We start from the raw sequence: 21,430 nt of genomic DNA on the forward strand, positions 1-21,430 counted from the left end.
AATTTTCCATGATGAGTGCTCTGGAGCCCCAGGGTTTGACATCCTGTGGAGACCAGGTCTTTGTCCCTCTCGCAGTGGTATGGAACCATAGCTCATTTACCCAGCCCTGTGTTTGGAAATATTTTTGGCTGCTTTTGAGGCTGCCCCAGACATCTACCCAGACATCCCCAGTAGAGAGGTAAGCAGCAACTGATGGTGGAAAAGAGACAGAGACAAAATGCAACCATTTGTCCAAAGGCAGCCGGGAAGCCTGCCGTAGCCTCGAGTCTGAGAGTCAGAAACAGATTTCCCAGACTCAGCCTCAGTGAATGAGCTAAGACCATAAGCCTCCAGAGAAGGAGGAGAAAAGAAAGTTCTTGCTCCCTTCTGTCTACAGGGAAATAACCCATGGGTGCTGGCAGCATCTGTGGAGCTAGCTACCTGCAGGGAGCCAGGCAGCAGCTCTGTCACAAAAGGGTAAGAATGTCTGCTGACCAGGCCTGGACCCCACTGTTAGGAACAGATCCTGGAGAGCTTCCGTTCTGAAACCCAGGGTACACACGGGTGGGCTAAAGGGCTGGTTACTCCTCACCAAGTACCCAATTCTGATTCTAAGTCAGACATTGGGTTTGGAAGGCTTTGGAAAAGAGAGGGAGGGAAAGATGGGAGAGAGGAGGCTTAACACCTGAGGGACTCGGTAATGTCAACCTTGACCACAGGGTGACATCTAAATGGAGAAAGGCAGGTGTATGTGTATGTAAAGTGTATGTGTGTCTATGTCTCTGTGTGTGTATGTCTGTGTCAGGGAGCATGATATAAAAATACACAGCATTAACAAACACCACACATATTCCTGGAGTTAGGAAGATAAAATGTAACATTTTTGAGTATGTGAGGAAACATAAAACACAAATACATTAAGATCTAGATTGTAAAATCGACTGTGAATTTAAAAGCCATGACAGCAGACTTTAAGAAAAATTCTCCCAAGATGCTAAGGTCTCTGGACTCTGGGGTCATCAAAAAGTCTCCTTTACTAGCTATGAGTCGGAATTGACTCAATGGCACTGGTTTTTTTTTTTTTTTTACCACTAGAAGACTTTAGTAAACAAGTTTGAGAAGCACGCATCTAGTCCAGTGGTGTGCTGGTAAATATCTAAAACAACCAGCTCTCTTAAAAAAAAAAAAAAAAGCCCTGATTTGTAGCATTTGCCAGTTCCCACTGTGTAAATACTCCCAACATGGCCAATTTCAAGCTACCACTGTGGTGTCACTGACCGCAGAGCTGGGAAGAGCTTGCACCATCTGCTGTCACGCATCACCGAGCGTCAGTTCTAGGTTCTAGACCAACCCTCTCACTTTACAGCTAGGACAGCGAACCAGAGGGAGCAAACGATCAGCTCAGGGTTGTGTGGAGAGTTAGCGGCAAAGCTAGATGCCTTATCAAGTGCTCTACCCTTCATTCCATGTTATCATTCGCTATTTGCTTTATCCCCTCTACTCTAGAATAAGTGAAGTTCCATTCTCAGAGCCTTCCTTTGATATTTTTAAAATTATGTGTGTGTAAATATACTTTTAGCCTTTTTTAAAGTGTTAAAAAGCAAAGTTGCGCCCTTTTTAGAATAATATTTTGTTGTGTTTTTGATGAAAATTTACAATGCAAATTAGGGTCCCATTTGACAATTTCTATAGTAATTGTTTAGTGGCATTAGTTACATTTTTCACAAAAATGAGTCAACTTGCTCTTTAATTGCATTCTGGTTGTTCCATTTTTAGTGCTCTAGTTTCCCTGCTCCCATATCTTCTCACCTTTGCCTTGGAGCAATTGTTGACATCTTGGTCTCATATAGATAGTTTTTTAATGGAGCACCATACTCACAGGTCATATCCTTTATTTTGTGTGTCAATCTGTTATTTCTCTAAAAGATGACCTTAGGGGATAGCTTTGATTCAGGATTTAAAGAATATCTCAGGGTGATAGTCTCAGGGCGTCCTCTAGTCTCAGTTGGTCCAGTAAGTCTAGACTTTGTAAGAATTTGAGTCCTGTTCCACATTTTTCTCCCATTCTGTCAGCGTCCGTCTATTGTAGCCCTAATCAGAACAGTCATTGATGGTAGCTGAGCACCGTCTAGTTCTTCTGGTCTTAGGGGAGGTGAGGCTGTAGCTCATGGAAGCTACTAGCCCTGTAGACTAGTTTCTTCTCTGAGACTTTGGTTTCCTTCTTTCTCTTTTGCTCCTGATGAGATGGATTGATACAGTGGCTGCAACAATGGGCTTAAATATAGCAACAACTGTGAGGATGGCACAGGACCAGGCAATGTTTTGTTCTGTCGTACATAGAGTCGCTATGAGTTGGAACCAACTCAATGACATCTAACAATAACAATAACATTTATTTTTAGTATTATCGCTTGCTGTTTTCTGCCACACTTAGCTCCTCCATAGAATTATTGTGAGGATTAGATGTGTGAAAATTCTATTTTTAAAATTACTAAAGAAACTACCTGATTGCCAAAAAGTCTTGGCCAGGTTTCTGTAGCGAACCAGAACCAGTGAAAGAAAGAGAGAGAAATTTACTTCAAGGGATTGGTTAATGCGATTGTGAGGCCTCGCAAGTCTAGAATCTGTAGGTTAGGGGGGTGGCTGGAGACTCCTGCAGGCTTATGTCCCCAGATCCACAGGTCGGGCAACAGGAAGAGTACAGAGTGAAGAGAGAAAGTTCTATCAGAATATCTACTTATAGTCTGGAGGCAGACCACACCCTAAGGAAACTCTCCTTTCAACTGATTGATCAAATTACATTAGGTTACATTATGGGAAGTGATTACATTACATTACAGTAGATTGTTATCTTTTGTTTTATTCTTTAATTGTTCATGAAGACCTTAGAATGGAAGATTTCTCAGGTAGTGATAAAGAGGTTTTTGTTTTTAAAGCAGGTTTATTGAGTATAATTTACATAGAGTAAAATTCACCCTTTTTAATATATAGTTCAATGAGTTTTAACAGACACGAACGGTCATGTAGGCACCACCATGATCATGATATTGAACATTTCCATCAACTGCATGTGGCCTTCTTTTGTTTAGCATAACGCGTTCGAGAGCCGTCGTGTTGTTGCATATATCGGTAGTTTATTGCTTTCCAGACAGAGCAGTATTTTATTGTGTGGCTGTACCACAGTTCAGTCATCCATTTCAAGCTTGCTTTTCAGATCTAGAATCCTTTACATGAAATCTAATGTGAAACCTCAAAACATAAAATAGATGAGAGTCGAGGTCTGGGGAGATATGGGTGCTGGGGGTGGGGTGGGACCCACAGCCCATGTTGCAGCACCCAGAAGCCATTATGAGGAATCCTGGGGCTTCATGGAACACACTTTGAGGACTGCTCTAGCTGCTTATGAATGAACCGGCCTGTTCTCTACTGGCCCTCAGTGTTGAGGCCTCTGTGGGTTTTACCTTCCTGGAAGTTCTTTGCCGTCTTTATGATGAGATGGATTTCAGAGAGTGAGGGAGTGTGGGGCAGTGGAAAGACACGGGCTTGGAGGTCAGCACTGTCTTGACTTAGGCACAACCTTGGGCAGGTCCTGGCCCCCTCTAGGTCTCCATTTTTCCATCCACAAAATGGGGGTTGAGTTAAAACAGACACATGTGGAGAATGCTGGGTATTGAATGTGAGATAAACGGAGGATGCTGACTCAGGCCCCAGGCTTCCACCTTACTCCACTCACTCTCCTCTGTCTCCGGCCATGCGGAGGCCCCCAGAGCTGCCATCTTGTCTAGCAGTGCTGGACAGAATGCAGGACAGATGTGAGTAGCAAAAGGAATGGGGAGGACTTGGGGCTTGGAGTGGGAAGAAAATGTTTTTGCCTTCCTTCTCCAACTGCTTGGAAATGGAACTGCCTCTTGGGCTTTTCCACTTCTGGCCAGGACAACCGGAGAGCATCTAATTTATTGAGCACCCAGAATCATGATTCTTTCCTCTTGCTGACACCCACCACCCCAGTGATGCCTGTGAGAATCGCCGGGGTAATGCTGCTGAGAGCCAAGCCCTCAGTGGAGCCTTTAAGGGCTGGGTTTCTGTTCTTTGCTTCGGCCAGTGAAGTGTGGTTGATATAAAACATCGGCATCTAGTAAGGAGTGGTGGTGTTCCTGGTGGACTAAGTAATTAATAGTGACACTGTACGATTTAATTTCCAGGAGTATTATTCTCCCAAAAACCCAGGGACCATCAGATTCACATTGTCTTCTCAGAGAGAGGACATTTAATCTGATCTCAGACCTTACTTCTTGGGACACCTTCCCGAAATACTCCCTCACACCAGGCTTGACATATCTGGGGCTAGGACTGCCTTAAGCAAATTATTGTCACCTAATTATCACTCCAAGGAGCCCTGGTGGCACAGTGGTTAAAGCACTCAGCTGCTAACCGAAAGGTCAGCATTTGAACCCATCAGCTGCTCTGCGGGAGAAAGATATGGTAACCTGCTTCTGTGAAGATTCACAGCCTCGGAAACCCTATGGGACAGCTCTGTTCTGTCCTGTAAGGTTGCTGTGAGTCAAAATCAACAAGACAGCAGTGAGCTTTTTGGGTTGGATTTATCACTCCACCGCTGAAAATACACAAATGTCATTATACTTCTAGGTCATTCAGGTATGTAAAATGACCTCTCTCTTCACCTCTACCTGCCTGTCCCGGCCCTCCTGCACTCAAGAACCACAGCCTTTTTAACTCCATTCAGTGGGAGGTGGTCTTCTGCTTGCCCCCCACTCCCCACCCAGCTTCTCTCCTGGTGCCCACCTATCCCACATGTGCTGCCCACCACCTTGTCGTGGGTAGCCGCACCTGTCCACTCATCTTTAATTTGGGATCCCAGACATGCAAGCCCAAGACCACCAGGAAACGTTGGAGGCCAGGACCCCCAGGCTGTCAGTGGCTTGGGTTCTCCAGAAGAGAAACCAGAGAACATGCACTCAGGCCCACTTTATCGCTTAGACTGCTCTGCCAAGGAGAACACAGCTCCCAGCCCCACCTCCAGACCAAAGCACGTTCCGTTTTCAGAATGCTGTACAACTGCGGACCTTCTGGAGCTGGAGTGGAATCTTGGCCAATGGGCTTCCACCGCATTTCGTAAGTTCAAGCAGTGATCTTCCCTCCCCCAACGCTTGGGCCCTCCTCACAAGCCAACCACCAGAACATAGAAACCCGGCCCCCGTGTAGACATACATCAAGGCTCTGTAGAAGGCTTTTAATTTCCAACCATAATTTCTGCTTTTCCCAGTCTTTACCGTGTCGTTGTGGCCTCATATTTTCCTTTACCACTGGAATCCTGGCTTCTTCACTCAGTATTTGGCAGTCACAGCTTTTCCTTTTCCAAATCCTCTGCTGGTCTCTGCACTTTCTGATGTCCACCCCATGCGTGCAGTTGAGGATGTCAGGCAAGGGGCCAGCTCCAGTGTCGTGCCAGGCTTCGGATGCATGAAAGAAACCTTGCTGTTGTAAACAAGTCTCCAGAGGTGGACCCTGAGACAATGATTCAAGGACAATTAGTCTATTTGGGAGGTGACCCCAGGAAACACTGGCGGGGTGGAGGAGTGGGACAGAGCCAATTCAGGGTATGTTGGGAAGCAAGTCACCACTGTGGGCAATGGAGCTCAATCACAGAGGGAGTCCCAGGGAAGTAGTGGGCACACACAGCTCAGAATCACCCCCTGGAGGGAAGGGAGCTGGCGTGTGTATCCACCAATTCCCATCCATCATTGGTTGAGGAGTGTTGGGATGGAATTACTTCCCCTGCCACTTCCAGCCTGGCCAGCTCATGGGCAGAGCAGCCTTCTGAGGCTTCAGGAAAAGCTTTATGTAAAAAGACACAAACCCTGGCAGGTGGAATTGGGAAAGCTGAAGTAAATGGCAGGGCATCCACACCTGCCTATCCACATGTTTGCCCATCCATCCCACACACCTTGCTGGGCATCTGCTTGTGCCAGGCTGGGATTACTGTGGGAGGAAGACAGACACAGCCCCTGGCCTCCTGGGGCTTAGTCCACCGTGAGAGAAGGTGCTTGGACAGGAAATTGCAATGCAATGCATGCTGTGAGGAAGGTGCTAGAGCACACAGGAGAGGTCAGGAAGTCTTCTCGGAGGAAAAGTCAGGACTGAAAGCCAAGGGATGAGCTGGGAGGAAGAATACTGACCTTGGTAGGAAGACAACATATGCAAAGGCCAATAGGTGAGAGAGAGAGGGAGAGAGGCAGTGAGAGAGAACACGGGCATGCATTCACCCAAATGACATGTTTAGGAGCCTGAAATGGGTTCTGTATGGGAGAGTATGACGGGACATGAAGGTGGGGGGGTTGGATTTTGTCCCAAGGACAAAGGCAGAACGCTGAAGTGTCTATATCATGGGAGTGACACTCCCACATTTGCACTCTGGAAAGATCTCTCTGATCATTCTATATAGAGTGGATTGTGTAGGGTGGACAGGCAATAGGGCCAGAGGTGATGGTGGCTGGTAGCAGTGAGATGGAGAGAAGAGGACTCCCTACTTCTTTAGAGTTTTTCGGGAATCCCTAATGGGTCAAGGAAAGTAGGCAGCTCTAGGCTACCCATTTCCCTTTTCCCAGGCTTTATTTTTATTATGTACTTTTCACTTTATTGTTTATTGGCATATAACGTATAGACGGTGCTAAGTACGTGGATCGGAAGTGAAGAGCTTGAGGGAGGGTTACCTGCGCACACAGCTGTACAGCCCAGATCAAGGCCGGGGGTGTTTCCAGCCCCAGCAGGCTCCCTTGTGGTCCATTCCAGTTGATCCCCCCACCCCCGCCCCAAACTAGCCATTATTCTGACCTCTGTCACTGTTGGTCAGTTCTGCCTATCCTGGACATTCGTGTAAATGGAATTGGGTAGTGTGTGGTTTTTGTAGCTAGCTTCCTTTGCTCAACATTATGTCTATGATGCTGAGTATAGCAGTACTTTGTACTTTTTTTTTCCAATTGTGTTGTTTTCCATTGTATAAATATATGCAACTCATTTATCCATCTTCCCGTTAATGGACATTTGGGTTGTTTCCGGTTTGGGGCTGTTATAAAGAGTGCTGTTATGAATGCTCTTGTACCTGTCTTAAGATGCTCACATGTGACATACATGCCCATTTCCCTCAAGCATACATACAACCTTCATTTTTAGGAAGTCCCCTTCCACCTTCTACCCATTTTCAGGCCAAAGGAAAGGTCTTAGGGGCAGTGGGAGGTGGGATTTCCTTACACTGAATATATTCCCACAGATAGCCTGGCTACCCAATAACAGGATACTTAGTTGGGCCAGTGAGCTGAGATACTTGTTGTCGAAGGTGGGCTCATGCATAACAAGGAAATGGAAATAGCACTTTCTGATTCTTGTGAGGCTTAACCGTTTCTTTTGGCTTTGCCCTCCCTTCTTCCTTCCCTCCCTCCCTCATTCCTTCCTTCCTTCTTCCCTCCCTCCCTGCCTGCCTCCCTCCTTTTCTCCCTTCCTTCCTGATGGTCTTGAAAGTGAATTTTACAGGGGAAATGATAGAAAGCAAAGACTTCCATTTCTGATTCATAAAATGGTTTTCCCAGTGATGGCCCTGCTGAAGCCTCCTAATGCATTGTTGTCAAAAGTAGTCCGTGGATATTTGTGTCTGGGGATATTAATAGGTCAAAAAAAGGTTCTTTCATCAGACAAGTTTGGGAAACTGAACAGAGTGAGTCACGTTTTCTTACTTTGGGCCTTATAGAAGCCTTGGCGAATCTCCAAGGGGCCCCAGACCCTTTCTCTCGGTTGAGCATCTCAAAGGAAGAGTGATCTGAAGAGCACACTGGGGATGTCTGTGCAGGCGGATATTTCCAATGAAGTATTCTCGGAAATTTTATTTTGACTTCGGTCCCTTGGGCCTATTTCTTCCAAATCTGGCCCTGAGACAGAGGTCCAGGCAGGGCGGGCCCTCTCTCTCCAGACTGCACAGCAGCCCTGGAATCCCCGCTTGCTTTTGGTTTTACCCGGCTCTGAGCTCTGGGCTGACTCAACCAATGTCATGGAACCCAGAGGAGCATGAAACCAAGCCTCTGGGGGAGCCCCAGGAGATGCAGGGTGCCCAAACTGTTGTACAAATCGTAGAAAAGGCTCAGTACTAAGAGTTGGAATTCTGGAGAGGGTGGGGCCTTTGCACTTGTTGGTCCCTCTGGCTCATCCCAATATCTTCAGAGCATACTCCCTTACCTCCTTCAGGCCTTGACCTTCTCAGCAAGGACTTCCCTGAGTACCCTAAATGGTAGCCCCACCTGCACGCGTTCCCAACCAGTTTTCCTGCTCTTTCCCCCTCCTTAACCCTCATTGCCATGTGCATGTTACATCTTTTACTTACTCAACTTGTTGATTATCTATTCCCCCTCTTCTTCCCCTCCCCCCCCCGGCTAGAATGCAAACTCTGTGAGGGCAGAGATTTTTATGTTTCTTGCTCTGCTGTGTCCCCGTGCCTAGGACACTGACAATACAGGATAGGTGCTCAGCAAACATGTCCTGAATGAATGAAGGTGTCTCTACTGTGTTATTGTTAGAATTCTTACTTCTAATTGTTCTTGTTTCTACCTGTTGTTGTTGTTGCTAGCTGCCATGATTCATGGCGACCCTGTGTACGAAGGAAGAAAACACTGCCTCATCCAGCGTTTCCCATGATCCGTTATGATCTATAGAGTTTGTTTATTTTTTATGATTTATTCTATTGTTGTTGCTGTTGTTGAGATATACACAGCAGAACATGCACCAATTTGTACATTTGCAAACTCATCCTCCTTTTCTGGGTTGTTCCTACCCCATTAACATAAACTCACTGCGCAGTAAGTTTCCTCTCTAACCCTTTGAGTTGCTGATGTCAATTGATCCCATATAAAACACATTGCCGTCAAGTGACTCATAGCAACTCTATAGGACAGAGTAGAACTGCCCCGTAGGGTTTCCAAGGAGAGGCTGGTGGATTCAAACTGCAAACCTTTTGGTTAGCAGCTGTAGCTGTTAACCACTGCACCACCAGGATAGATCTTAAAAGAGCACAATGCTCAAGGCAGACATTCTTTACTAGTTAAGCTAAACTATTGCTTGTATTTAAGAAGAAGGCTTCAGAGGATATTTCCGGTTTAGGGTTTAAGGTCTAAAGATTATCTCAGGGCAAGAGTTTCAGGGGTTTATCTAACCTTCATGGATCCAGGAAGTATGGATTCCCTGAGAATTTGAAATTCTGTTCTGCATTTCCCCCTTTTGATCAGGATTCTTTTACAGAATCTTTGATCAAAATATTCAGTAATGGTAGCCAGGCACCATCCAGCTCTTCTGGTCTCTGGGCAAAGGGGCAGTTGTTCATGGAGGCAATTAGCCACACATCCCATTTCCTCCTCCTATTTCCGACTTTCCTTCTTCCTTTGTTGCTCTGGGCAAACAGAGATCAATTGTCATACTCAAAAGGTCACTTGCCAGCTTTTAAGACCCCAGACACTACAGAACGAACTAGGAGGTAGAACAGAATCACTAAACATGCTATTAGGCCAGTTAACCGGAATGCCCCATGAAACCACAACCCTAAAGTCCAAACCAAGGAACCAAATCCCGTGAGGTGTTTGGTTGCCCCTAAGCAGCCTTAGCAGCTACTCTTCTTTTTTTGTCATTGTTGTAGACATATCTATGACACAACTTTTGCCAATTCAACTTTTATCGGAGTACAACTTAGTGACAGCAGTTACATTAATCAGCTGCGCAGCTCTCCCTTAATCAAAGCAATTTTTCCATCACCATGAACTGAAACTCACGGCTCCATAAGCAATAACCTCTCCTTTCCCCTCCCTCCCACCTCTAGTCTCTCTACATTTGCCTTTTCTTGTCTTTTTATATAAGTGAGATCATACAATCTTTGCCCTTTTGTGATTAGCTTATTTCACTCAGCGGAATGTCTTCAAGCTCCATCCATATCGTAGCATGTATCAGGATTTCATTTCTCGTACTGCCGAGTCGTATTCCATTGCACGTGTGTACCACATTTGCTTTATCCATTCATTTGCTGATGCGCATTTAGGTTGTTTTCACCTTTCGGCTCTTACAAACAGTGCTGCCGTGAACACCAGTGTACGAGTCTCTGTTTTCAAGTCTTTTGGCTGATTCTCAGCAGTAGATTGCCAGGCCTTTCTTCCTAGTCTATCTTAGTCTGGAAGCTCCACTGAAACTGTTTAGCATCATAGCAAAATGCAAGGCTCCACTGACACCTGGCCAGTGGCTACGCATGAGGTGCATTGACTGGGAATCGAAATGGGCGTCTCCCACAATCATGCCAGAATTCTACCACTGAGCCAAGTTGGGAGTCTGATTTTGAGAGGTGTGAACCATGGCTGACTTGTTTCGTCATCACTTGATTCAAAAGAGATGTGTCAGGTATTTGCTCTGATCCAGGGCCTGAGCTGGGAGCGAACATGTGATAGCTAAGCCCGCCATGAAAAACCACGTCACAGTGGAGCATAGTAGAAAACAGGGCTCCTTTTTCTTTCCTCTAACTGACATTGCATTTTTATAAAATACACACATATGGTAAAATAAATAGAATATACAAAGTAAAGTTTCTTTCACCTCGACCCCCATCTTCCACTTCTCCTTTCCAGAGGCCACCCTGGATGGCAGTGTCTTATTTATCTTTCCAGAGATAGTTCATGGATTTATATGCATTTTTTTTTTTCACTTTTTCACAAGCCATAGCATGATACACACTACACACTCTTCAACATGTTGCTTTTCTTACTAGATCTTGGAGATGCTTCTACCTCAGAGAAGGAAGCCCTACCTTTGAAAAGGCCTCAGAGCATTCCATCAGGTGGATAGATCATACTATACTTAACCCTCCTGTATACATGGACACTAAGGTTGGGTCTAGTCTTTGCCTTTACAAGCAACGGCACAATTTGTACATTTTTTTTTTTTTTTGCTGGAAGGAAGGGAGGAAGCGGGGAAAATGGGAAAAGGGAGGATAAAAGGGACCAGAGAGAAAGAGTTACCCACCCACGTGGATTCAGAATTTACTTGATAAATGTTTTTTGATGCCTATTTTAAGTGCCATGCCTGTCGTCAAACTATGTGAAGTTCTTGCACTTGGGGCCAGTTTAGCAATAAATCTCAAAACCCCGTTGCTGTTTCTTTCCCATAGAAATTCCTCAAGGCTTTCCTGCAGAGGGTGGGAAGAGGGGAAAGCAGAGGAAAGGGATCTGCTTGACTCTGAACTGCCCGCTGCTGCTGGCTGGTTTTTACATGAAGGCGCTCGACCGCAAGAGCAATGGCGACCCACAGATATGCCAGCTGGCAGCTTGAGGTTGTGAGTCTGTCCTGATGCATCTGGAATGAGCCCTTAGTGGTGCCATAGGCCAGAGAGTAAATAGCTGCTCACATGGGCATTTAAAGTGAGCATTGAAAGAGGCTGTAATTGCACAGCTCAGGAAATGATGCACTTGAGAGCTTTTCTGCAATGACATGCTATTTGACCCAATGTTTTCCAGAAGGCAGAGACCTCTTTGATCTCTGAGTCAAGCTGCTCTTATGCAAAGACTGCTTCTCAGCAGCTCTGGATGGACATGCCTGGCCAGGGGTGGTGGATGACAGCTGGGAGGTCTCCCAGAGAGTTGGTGGGTTATATCTTGGGTTGACATCTCCAGAAAGCTAACCCTGAGATGAGGATTTAAGTGCAGGCAGATTCTTTGGGAGGCGATTCCAGGAAGCACCAGGAGGGCAGTGGGCAGGGAGACAAGGGGGAGAAAGAAGCCAGTTCAGAGAGGGCTGATGGTCATTTAGTGGTATGGACAACCAGGACTCAATATCGCTGGGAAACTGCCCAGAATATGTGTCAGAGTTGTCAGGGCATTTATGGACCAACACCCACCTGTCATTGGCTGAAGGCCCGGTGGAGGGAGCAGGGGTCAAGTCCCCGGCCTGCCCTGCGTTAGGCATGAGGCTGGGGACAGAAGCTATTGGGTTGGCCTGCAAGGGATTTCCATGAAAAACCTCCCAACTGATAATGATGAAAGAAAGAAAGAAAAAAGTTTCCATGGAGTCAGAGTAGAACTGTGCTCCACAGGATTTTTAATGGCTGATGTTTTGAAGCAGATTGTGAGCCCTTCCTTCTGAAGCTCATTTGGGTGGACTCAGGCCTCCAACATTTCAGATAGCTTTCACCACTTGCACCACGCGGGGACTCTTCCCAACTGATAAGTGTTGGCAACGATCGAAAAAATTTCTAAATGCTACGAGAACCAAGCAAAACAAGTCAAATTCTTATATGCAACTTGTGGACTTCTAGACTGTTGCCACACAGCTGGGGAGAGAGACAACACCCTGTTCCCTGGTCCCAGTGGGCTCCTTCCTGAGTGTCTGGGTGGAAGACCTCCTGACACGTGGTCTGAGGAACCATGGCACCACTCTGAGGTGTTGGCTGGTTTTCCCACAGCTCCTCAGCGGGTGCTGCTCCAAACTGCAGGACAAACCAAAGTGATGACTTGAAGTTATCCATCTGCCCCTCCGCAGTCAATTTGAACTGGGACAAGGTCTATATATTTGAAACTTAGGGAACTGGAACAAAAACAGAGCATTCTGTGAATTGGACTCAAATATCCTTTTGTACAAGTCTCTGATTGAGGGTAATTAACAGAGATGACCTTACTTGTAGGCAGGGGCAGTAGCTGTTTACAGGTTATGATTTAGGTCTTATCAGCAGACTCCCCCTGGGGAAAAAAAAAAAGCCACCTCCCCATTTCCTCGTTGAGAAAACAATGGCTGGAGTGCTGTCTTTACTATGCCATTCCTCAGCCCAGTCCAGTTAAAAGTTTCACTAAATCAGAGAGAGCTGAGAATTCAGACCTCTTCAGTTACTTATACCTCAGCTTAAATAAGCTTTTCAGATGGAAACATTATTGATTTTTACCAACATATTTATGGATGAAATGATAAAATGTTTGGAATTTGCTTCAAAATAATACAGGAAGTAGTGAGTGGGCTGGGTATAGATTGAACAAAGATTGGCCACGGATTGATAATAATTGAAATTCGGTCCTGGTGTTCATATTATATTTTTGTATGTGTTTTATGTTTTCTATAATGAAAGTGGAGCCCTGGTGGTGCAGTGGTTAAGAGCCATGACTGCTAACCAAAAGGTTGGCAGTTCAAATCCCCCAGCCGCTCCTTGGAAACCTTATGGGGCACTTCTACTCTGCCCTATGGGGTTGCTATGAATCAGAATCAACTAGATGGCAGTAGCTTTGGTTTTTTTTGTTTATAATGAAAATTATTTTCAAAACCTTAAAACTAAATTTTTTGTCAAGAAGTGGATTAAATGTGAATGTGAGACTAAGAGCAGAAACGAATGACAGTGCTGAAGTTACGTGAAGCCTCGAGTTGATTTTGTGAACGAAGTCAGGTAACACATCTCCCTGCAGATTTCACTCTATAGGCTCAAGTAACATTACTTTGATTTTGAAAGTGGCTCTAAATTCTAGAAGATAGGTTTCTGTATTTGATTGTAAACAAATGTTCTTGAGTGACTGTTGGTGAAAGCCTCAGAGAAGATTCTGATGTGGCTTCAGAATCACAGGGGTACAAAATGTACTCTAAGGCAGTGGGGTGCTGGAGCCAGCTTGCATCAGTTCTCCAAAGCCGGTTGTGCACATCTCTTCCCAGCTCTGCTCTCATTGATGTCAGGCTGGTAGCTTGAAAGTCATCATGGAGGAGGATTTACACCACAGAAATTGGCAAGTGCTACAAATCAAGACTTTTTTTTTAAACTTGTTAAATGTGTACCAGCACAGTACTGCTTGCTGTAAGTTTTTTTCCTCTGTCTCGGGAGGGTCACAAATATAGAGCCTTGGGGCCATGAGACCACAGAGATGTAGCAGTCTTCTCTTGGTGATGTCTCCATGTGCCTGCCAAACATTTGCCACCCTAATCTACTACTACGTGCCAGGTCCTCTGTGAAGTGTACGGCTCTCACATAGCTTAAAATCTTGTGACCAACAAATATTTGTTCTCTTACTTTTTTTATTCATTCATTCATTTGTTTATTCATTGTTCTTCTTGGTCTACCTGGAATGAGTTTATCAGCAGCTTTCCAGAGAGGAAAGTGTAGGGGTTTGAGGCCACCAGATACAATTTAAAAATCTGTTGATTTGGGCTACCTGTCAGCCACTTCCCTTTGTCTGGTAATAGCATGTAGTTTTCTTTGGGGCTCCCTCCTTCCCTTCAGTGCATCCTGGGTAGACAATGAGCACATCCAAGGCCCTTGAGCACAGTGGCTGGCTCAGATTGAACCATGACCCAGGTCAGTGGAAGGAGAGCCAACTTCGGGAATTGCATTAGGAAAGAGGCCTTTTCTCTCTGAGATTAGTAAGCAGGTAGGACATACAATTGGACTGTTGATGGCTATGTTATTCCATCTCATGGGAGCACTAGCTTGAAAGTGTAGTAGTCAGAAAGAAAAACAGAGATTAAAAAAAATGAATCAGAGCCCAAAGATGTGTCTGAGTGTCTGGATCCTGTAGTTGCTGAAGGCAATGCCCCCAGGCTTCTCAGGTACAGTGAATTTGCTGTGCTACTGTTCGCACCTGTTGGAGCTGCGTTTCTGTCACTCTGTCTCAAATAATTCTAGTGATACCTTGGATAGACACCCCCAAAGGAAACAAAGGTTAAGAAAGAACAAAGCCATGTAGACAGACATCACCACTACTTAGTAGGTAATAAAGGTGGTTCATCTCTAATTAGCCTCCAGTCCAGATGTTGGATCGATTTTGGCTGGTCCCTATAAGAAGCTCATGTATAGTTGGACTCCCAGGATCTGTGTTCTAGGGGTTGAAAAGGCCTGCCATGCCTCATACACCACACTGGCCAGGACTGGATACAGCTAACAGCAACCCTCTGGCTGCCTAAAGGTACCAGGTGAACAAGTCTGGATGCCTTCCCTCCCTCTCTCTCCCTGTAGCACTTGTCCCCAGGGTGAACAGGGAACAAGACTTGAGGAAACTGTGGGTGTTTGATGCTGGAGTTCCAACCCCAGAGAGAGCCTCAGGGAGCAGCCAAGGTAATGGGGGTGTTTGGGGAGCTGAGCAGGGCTATAAACAAAGGTGCAAAACCAACTGAACTCTTAAGCTCTTCCAGGCTAAGAAGGAAGGACAGTGTGGTTGTCTCCTGTGGGTCTGTTTTCTCTCTGAAGCTCACCATACCAGCTTTGTTAGCCTGGATGACAGCAGAATGCACAGTTAAATGAGTTTTGGAGAAAGGACAGGGCCCTGAGCCAAAGAGCGGCTCGTGGGGAAGAGTTCAGGACTGTTAGGCTCCCTGCTTCAAGAGCTGGTTGTGCATTCCACCATGTGACTTTAGACAAGTCAGCTCACTGGTGTCCTTCTTATTAATGTGAGATGGACTTTCCTCCTTCTTATTGCCCCAGCCAAGCCTGTGACTCTGTCTTCGTCTGTCTGGACCACTCCACCACCTCCTAATTGGTCTTCTCACCTCCACTCTCACCCCCTCATTCTTTGCAAACCAGCCGATGGGATCTTTCCTAAATATAAATCAGGTCCTGCCAAGCTCCCATTCAAAACCCTCCATCAAACTCTCAGACCACTTGGGGGAAGCTCTTCGGCAAGGTCTACTAAAGGGAGTCCTACTCTATGACCAGCAGCTCCACTCCAGGGCGTAAACCCAACAGAGAGGAACCCCCTTGTCCACCCAAAGACTTGTGATAGAATATCCATAGCTGCTTTATTCATAATAGCCCCAAACTGGAAGCAACCCAAACATCCATTAGCAGAAGAATGAGGAATTGTGGTATATCCACACAGTGGAACACTACAAAGCAATGAAAAAAGTATAACCTACTGCTACACGTGATGAAATGGGTGAATCTCATGGATATGATGTTGAGTGAAAGAAGCCAGACATAAAGAACACATGACTGTATGGTTGCATTTATATAAAGGTTATAACAGGCAACGCAAATCTTTGGTGATAGGAGCCGGAAAGTGGTGACCTAGGAGAGGGTCATCAGCTGTGAGCGGCACCAGAGAGCCCTCTAGGCTTCTGGAAATGCTCTATGTCTTGTTTGGTTTCACGGTATGTGGATACATAAAAATTAATTGAGCTGTACACTTAAGACTGGTTTTAGTATATGTCAGTTATACCTCAATACAAAAGGAATAAAAAACACTCCAATAAAAAATGGGTCCCCACTTTTTTACTGTGAGAGTACCCACATTTCTCTTAAAGCTGCATGGTCAGCCCTACTTGATTCTTTGCACTCCAGCCACACTGGCCTTCTTCTGTTCCATTAACCTACCAAACTCCCCCTTGCCTCGGGGCCTTGGCTGTTCCCCCTCCTACAATTCTCTTCACCAAGGTTTTTACTTACCTGGCAGTACTTGGAATCCCTCTCTCCCAAGTAACCTCACCCCAGTGTATGGGTTTCCTCGGGCTGCCATCACAAAATACCACAAATTGGGTGACATATTAGAACAGAATTTTATTTTCTCACAGTTCTGGAGGCTAGGAATCCAAAATCAGGGTGTTGGTGATGTCAATTTCTTTTGAGGGTTTGAGGGAGAATCTGTTCCACGCCTCTGTCCTAATTTCTGGTGATGGCCAGTAGTCCTTGGTGTTTCTCAGCCTGAAAATCATTCCCATCTCTGCCTTTGTCTTCACATGATGCTCTCCCCTCTATCTCTCTTCCTCCTGTACGATAAAAACAGCACTCAGATTGGATTAGGACCCACCCTCTTCTGGTATGACCTCATGTTACCTGAAAATACCTTCAAAGACCGCATTTCCAAAGTACAGGAGTTGGGACTTCAACATTACCTTTTGGGGGAACACCAAAATGCACAGCTACTATTTCAGTTCCGACATTAAAGCCTCTGCCTTGAGCCCTGCCCTACCTTTCCAGCCATGCCCTCCCACAAGACGAAAAGTAAATGGCCAGAGGGGAGGTACTCACCAGAGCCATGTGCCCATCTAAACTAGACCCTACCCTGCTTCCAGATCTGCACAGGACCCTCTCCCTGGGTCCATTATCCCACGGTATGCATGGTGTATGCACCCCTAGCCTAGGGGCAGCTGTCTGGAGGGAGGGTAGTGGAGGAGCTTGGATGTGTACCTAGATTGTCCACTTGTGTGCTGGCTCTTAAAGAACAGGACCAGAGCATAGAGTAGGCAGAGAAGGGGGAGCGGAACTTGGACCAGTGACCTCCATTATCCTCTTGTCCAGGGCCCATGGATATTAGGGGTAGGTCTTACTATCCATTATTCTTTTTCATTGTCACAACTGGTAATCACCTTACTTATGTATTTGTTCATTTGCTTTTTATCTGTCAGCGCAATGAGGACAGGGTGGATTGCCAGTATCTGGGCCAGTGTTTGGCACAATTAGGTCCTCAATAAATACTTTTTGACTGATCCATGAACTACTTGTTGATTGATCCATGAAATACTTGTTGATTGATCCATGAAAGCTACCCCACTGACTTACTGGACTCTCAGGACCACAGGTAAAGATCAGAGGGGGCTGAGCTGAACCAGTCAGTCAGAAAGGACTACTGGCTTTGGGTCATGGTGGTCTTGGTGCGCAGGTGGCAGCCAACCCTGTCTCAGGTCCTCTTCAAGAGTGCTCACATACATACATCAATGTTCATTGTAGCACTATTCACAACTGCCAAAAGGTGAAAGCAACCTAAATGTCCATCAACAGATGAATGGATAAACAAAATGTGGTGCGTACATACAGTGGAACACTACTCAGCTATGAAGAGCAATGAAGTACTGATACATCCTATGACATGGCTGAACCTTGAAAACATTGTACTGAGTGAAACAGGTCAGACACGAAAGGATAAATATTATATGATCCCGCTTAATTGAAGTAGGCAGATGCATAGACACCAAAGTTTATTAGCGGGTACCAGGAGTGGAACTGCCACATGTTTATGAGTTTGTCATACTGTGGTGGCTTGTGCGTTGCCATGATGCTGGAAACTATGTCACTAATATTTCAAATACCAGCTGGATCATGCATGGTGGACAGGTTTCAGTGGAGCTTCTAGACTAAGACAGACTAGGAAGAAAGGCCTAGCAATCTACTTCCAGGAACTAGCTGTGCTCATTAAAGTTATGTGTCAGCTTGGCTGGACCACAATTCTCAATGGTTTGGCAGTTATGATGTAGTTTAGCAGTCATATGATGATGTGCTCACTTCCATGACAAGATTTGATATAATGTGATCACCTCCAGGATGGAATCTGCTGTGAGTAGCCAATTAGTTGAAAGGGAGTTTCCTTGGGCATATGGCCAGCATCCGAATATAAGCGGATGTTCTGGCAAGGCTCAGGGCCTTTTGCTTGTTCTGGATCCTGCATCTGGCTCCTGTTCATCTGACCTCCAGTTCTTAGAACCTGAGCGAACAGCTTATCTGAGGTCTTGACTGCCAGTCTTGGGCTTCATTGATCTTCGCAGCCTGTGTGCAAGAACCCTGCTGTCTGACCTGCCGATCTCAGGTTCGACAGCCCCATCGACTACGTGAATCAGAAGAAGCCACTATTATGACTTTTGCACATGGGACTTTACAGCCTCTACAATCATGTGAGCTATTTCCTTGATAGAAATCTCTCTCTATATATTTACACCCTTTACCGGTTTTGCTTTTCTAGAAAGCCCAGCCTAAGACAACTAGGTAACGAAAACCTTATGGATTACAACAGAATATCATCAAATATACCGCTGGAAGATGACCCTCTAGATTGGAAGGCACTCAAAATTACACAGTGGCTGCAACAGTGGGCTGAAACTTACCAATGATCCTGAAGATGGTGCAGGACGGTTTAACGTTTTGTTTTGTTATACAGAAGGTCACCGTGAGTCGAAGCCGACTTGGAGACTACTGACAACCACAACAAAAGGGGTGGGAAGGAGGGGGAGGAGGGGAGTCATTGCTCAGGGGGCACCAAGTTTCTGTTAATGGTGGTGGAATCGTTTGGAAACAAGATGATGAACGTAACCAGTGTCACTGAATTATACGTGTAAAAAAAGTTGAATTGGCAAATGTTCTGTTATATATATTTTTACCACAATTTTAAAAAAAAGAAAGGCATAAAAAAAAAAAAAGTGTTCATGACCCCTTCACTGGAGGGGCAGGGGATCATCCACCCACATTTCTTGGACTTGGACTGGACTCTGATGCCCAGCCCTGATTGAGCATGGGCCTGGGATAAACTGATGGCTGGAGAATTGTTTGAGTTCTTGGGATGGGGATGGTGTCTTGTCAGAGGAGGCTGGCCCAGCTTAGGTGCTCCATGAGGGGCAAGTGGGGAGGTGGGCCAGCTTGGAGGGCTGCCTTAACTGGGGAGCATTCAACTGTCCAGAGGAAAGCTGTGGGCCCCTCATGGGCCTGCACCCTACCTATGCCTCCTTGAAAAAAAAACCCATGGCCAAAGAGTCGATTCCAATTCATAGCTACCCTATAGGACAGGGTAGAACTGCCCCATAGGGCTTCCAGGGAGCTGCTGGTAGATGCCAACTGCCAACTTTTTGGTTAGTAGCCAAGCTCTTAACCACTGTGCCACCAGGGCTCCTACATCTCCTTGCCACTCCTGAAGTCCACCGAGAGGTCAGTTGGTAGGTGAGGCAGCTGCTTTTTTTTTTTCTTTTACTTATTATTTAAGTGTACCAGATATATAGAAACGTGCACATGTTGTAAGTGCGTGTTAGCTACTGTTGTTAGTTGCTGTCGAGTTGGGTCTGACTCGCGATAACCCCATGTACAACAGAAAGAAACATCCAGTCCTGCACCCCCTTCACTATCATTGGTATGTTTGGGTCTATTGTTTCAGCTACTGTGTCAATCCACATCATTGGGAGTTTCACCTTCACTGGCTCTCCACTTTACCAAACGTCATGTCCTTCTCCAACAATTGGTCCTTTGTGATAACGCATCCAAAGTAAACAAGTCAATGTCTTAGATCATATTCTGTGATCTGTAGGACTTTCCTTGGCTAATTTTTGGAAGTAGATTGCCAGGCCTCTCTTCCTAGTCTGTCTTAGCCTGAAAGCTCCACTGAAACCTGTCCACCATGGGTGATCCTGCTGGTATTTGAAATGCCAGTGGCATAGCTTCCAGCATCATAACAAACATGCAAGCCACCATGGTATGACAATCTGACAGATGGGTGGTGGCATAAGTGCATTAAAAATAAAATAAAATAAAATAAATAAGTGCATAGCTTACCAAATTTTCACAAACTCAACTCACTTAGCTAATCAGCACCTAGATCAAGAACCTCTACAATACCTGCTCCCCAGGAGTCCCCTCATGGCCTCTCCCTGTCTGTCTTCTGCCAAGGGAACCATGCAATGTGGCAGCAGAGCACATCCAATATGTGTTCTCTTTGCTTGGCTTCTTCTGCTCAGCACTGCGTAATTCATCTATGTTTTTGTGTAAAGTTGTAGGCTGTTCATTCTTGTTGCTGTAGAATATTCCTTTGGGTGGATGTACTACAATTTATTTATCTATTATACTGTTGATGGACATCTGGGAAGTTTCTAATTTGGGGCAGTTGGGACTAATGCTGCTTTGCATCTCCTTGTCTTTTGGTGAACATATAAATGCTTTTCTGTTAGGTATACATTTAGGAGGGTATTATGGATTCAATCGTGTCCCCCAAAAATATGTGCATCAATTTGGCTAGGTCATGATTCCCACTATTGTGTGATTGTCTACCATTTTGTCATGCGAAGTAGTTTTCCTATGTGTTGTAAATCCTCATCTCTGCCTGTGGTTAAAGAGGCAAGATTAAGTTATGTTAAAGAGGATTAGGGTGGGATGTAACATCCTTACTCAGGTCACATCCCTGATCAGTTTCCTTGGGGTGTGGCCTGCATCACCTTTTATCTTACAATGGGTAAAATGAAAGGGAAGTGAGCGGAGAGACATGGGAAGTCATATCACCAAGAGGGCAGCTCCAGGAGCACAAGGTTCCCACAAGAAGAAGCTCCTAGTCCAGGAGAAGATTGATGACAAGGACCTTCCTCCTAGAGAGAGAAAGCCTTCCCCTGGAGCTGACACCCTGAATTTGGACTTCTAGCCTTCTAGACTGTGAGAGAATAAATTTCTCTTTGTTAAAACCATCTGCTTTTGGTAATTCTGTTACAGCAGCACTAGATAACTAAGAAGGAATTGCAGGGTCATGGGGTGAAGTCATGTGATAGGTCAACTTCCATCAAACACGGTTTGTTTTCTTTAGGGGGTGGAGGCATTTTATAGTTTCCAAAGGTGTTTGGTCCTTCTCATTTGGAGTACAAGGTGTATGACTTAGTGGTTGAGAAAGATTCTCATTTTCATTTTAAAGGAGCCTGTCTCGCCTCTTTCTCCCCCCTCCAA

The sequence above is a fragment of the Loxodonta africana genome, chromosome 24 (genome assembly GCF_030014295.1).
Source record: "Loxodonta africana isolate mLoxAfr1 chromosome 24, mLoxAfr1.hap2, whole genome shotgun sequence".
NCBI lineage: Eukaryota > Metazoa > Chordata > Mammalia > Proboscidea > Elephantidae > Loxodonta > Loxodonta africana.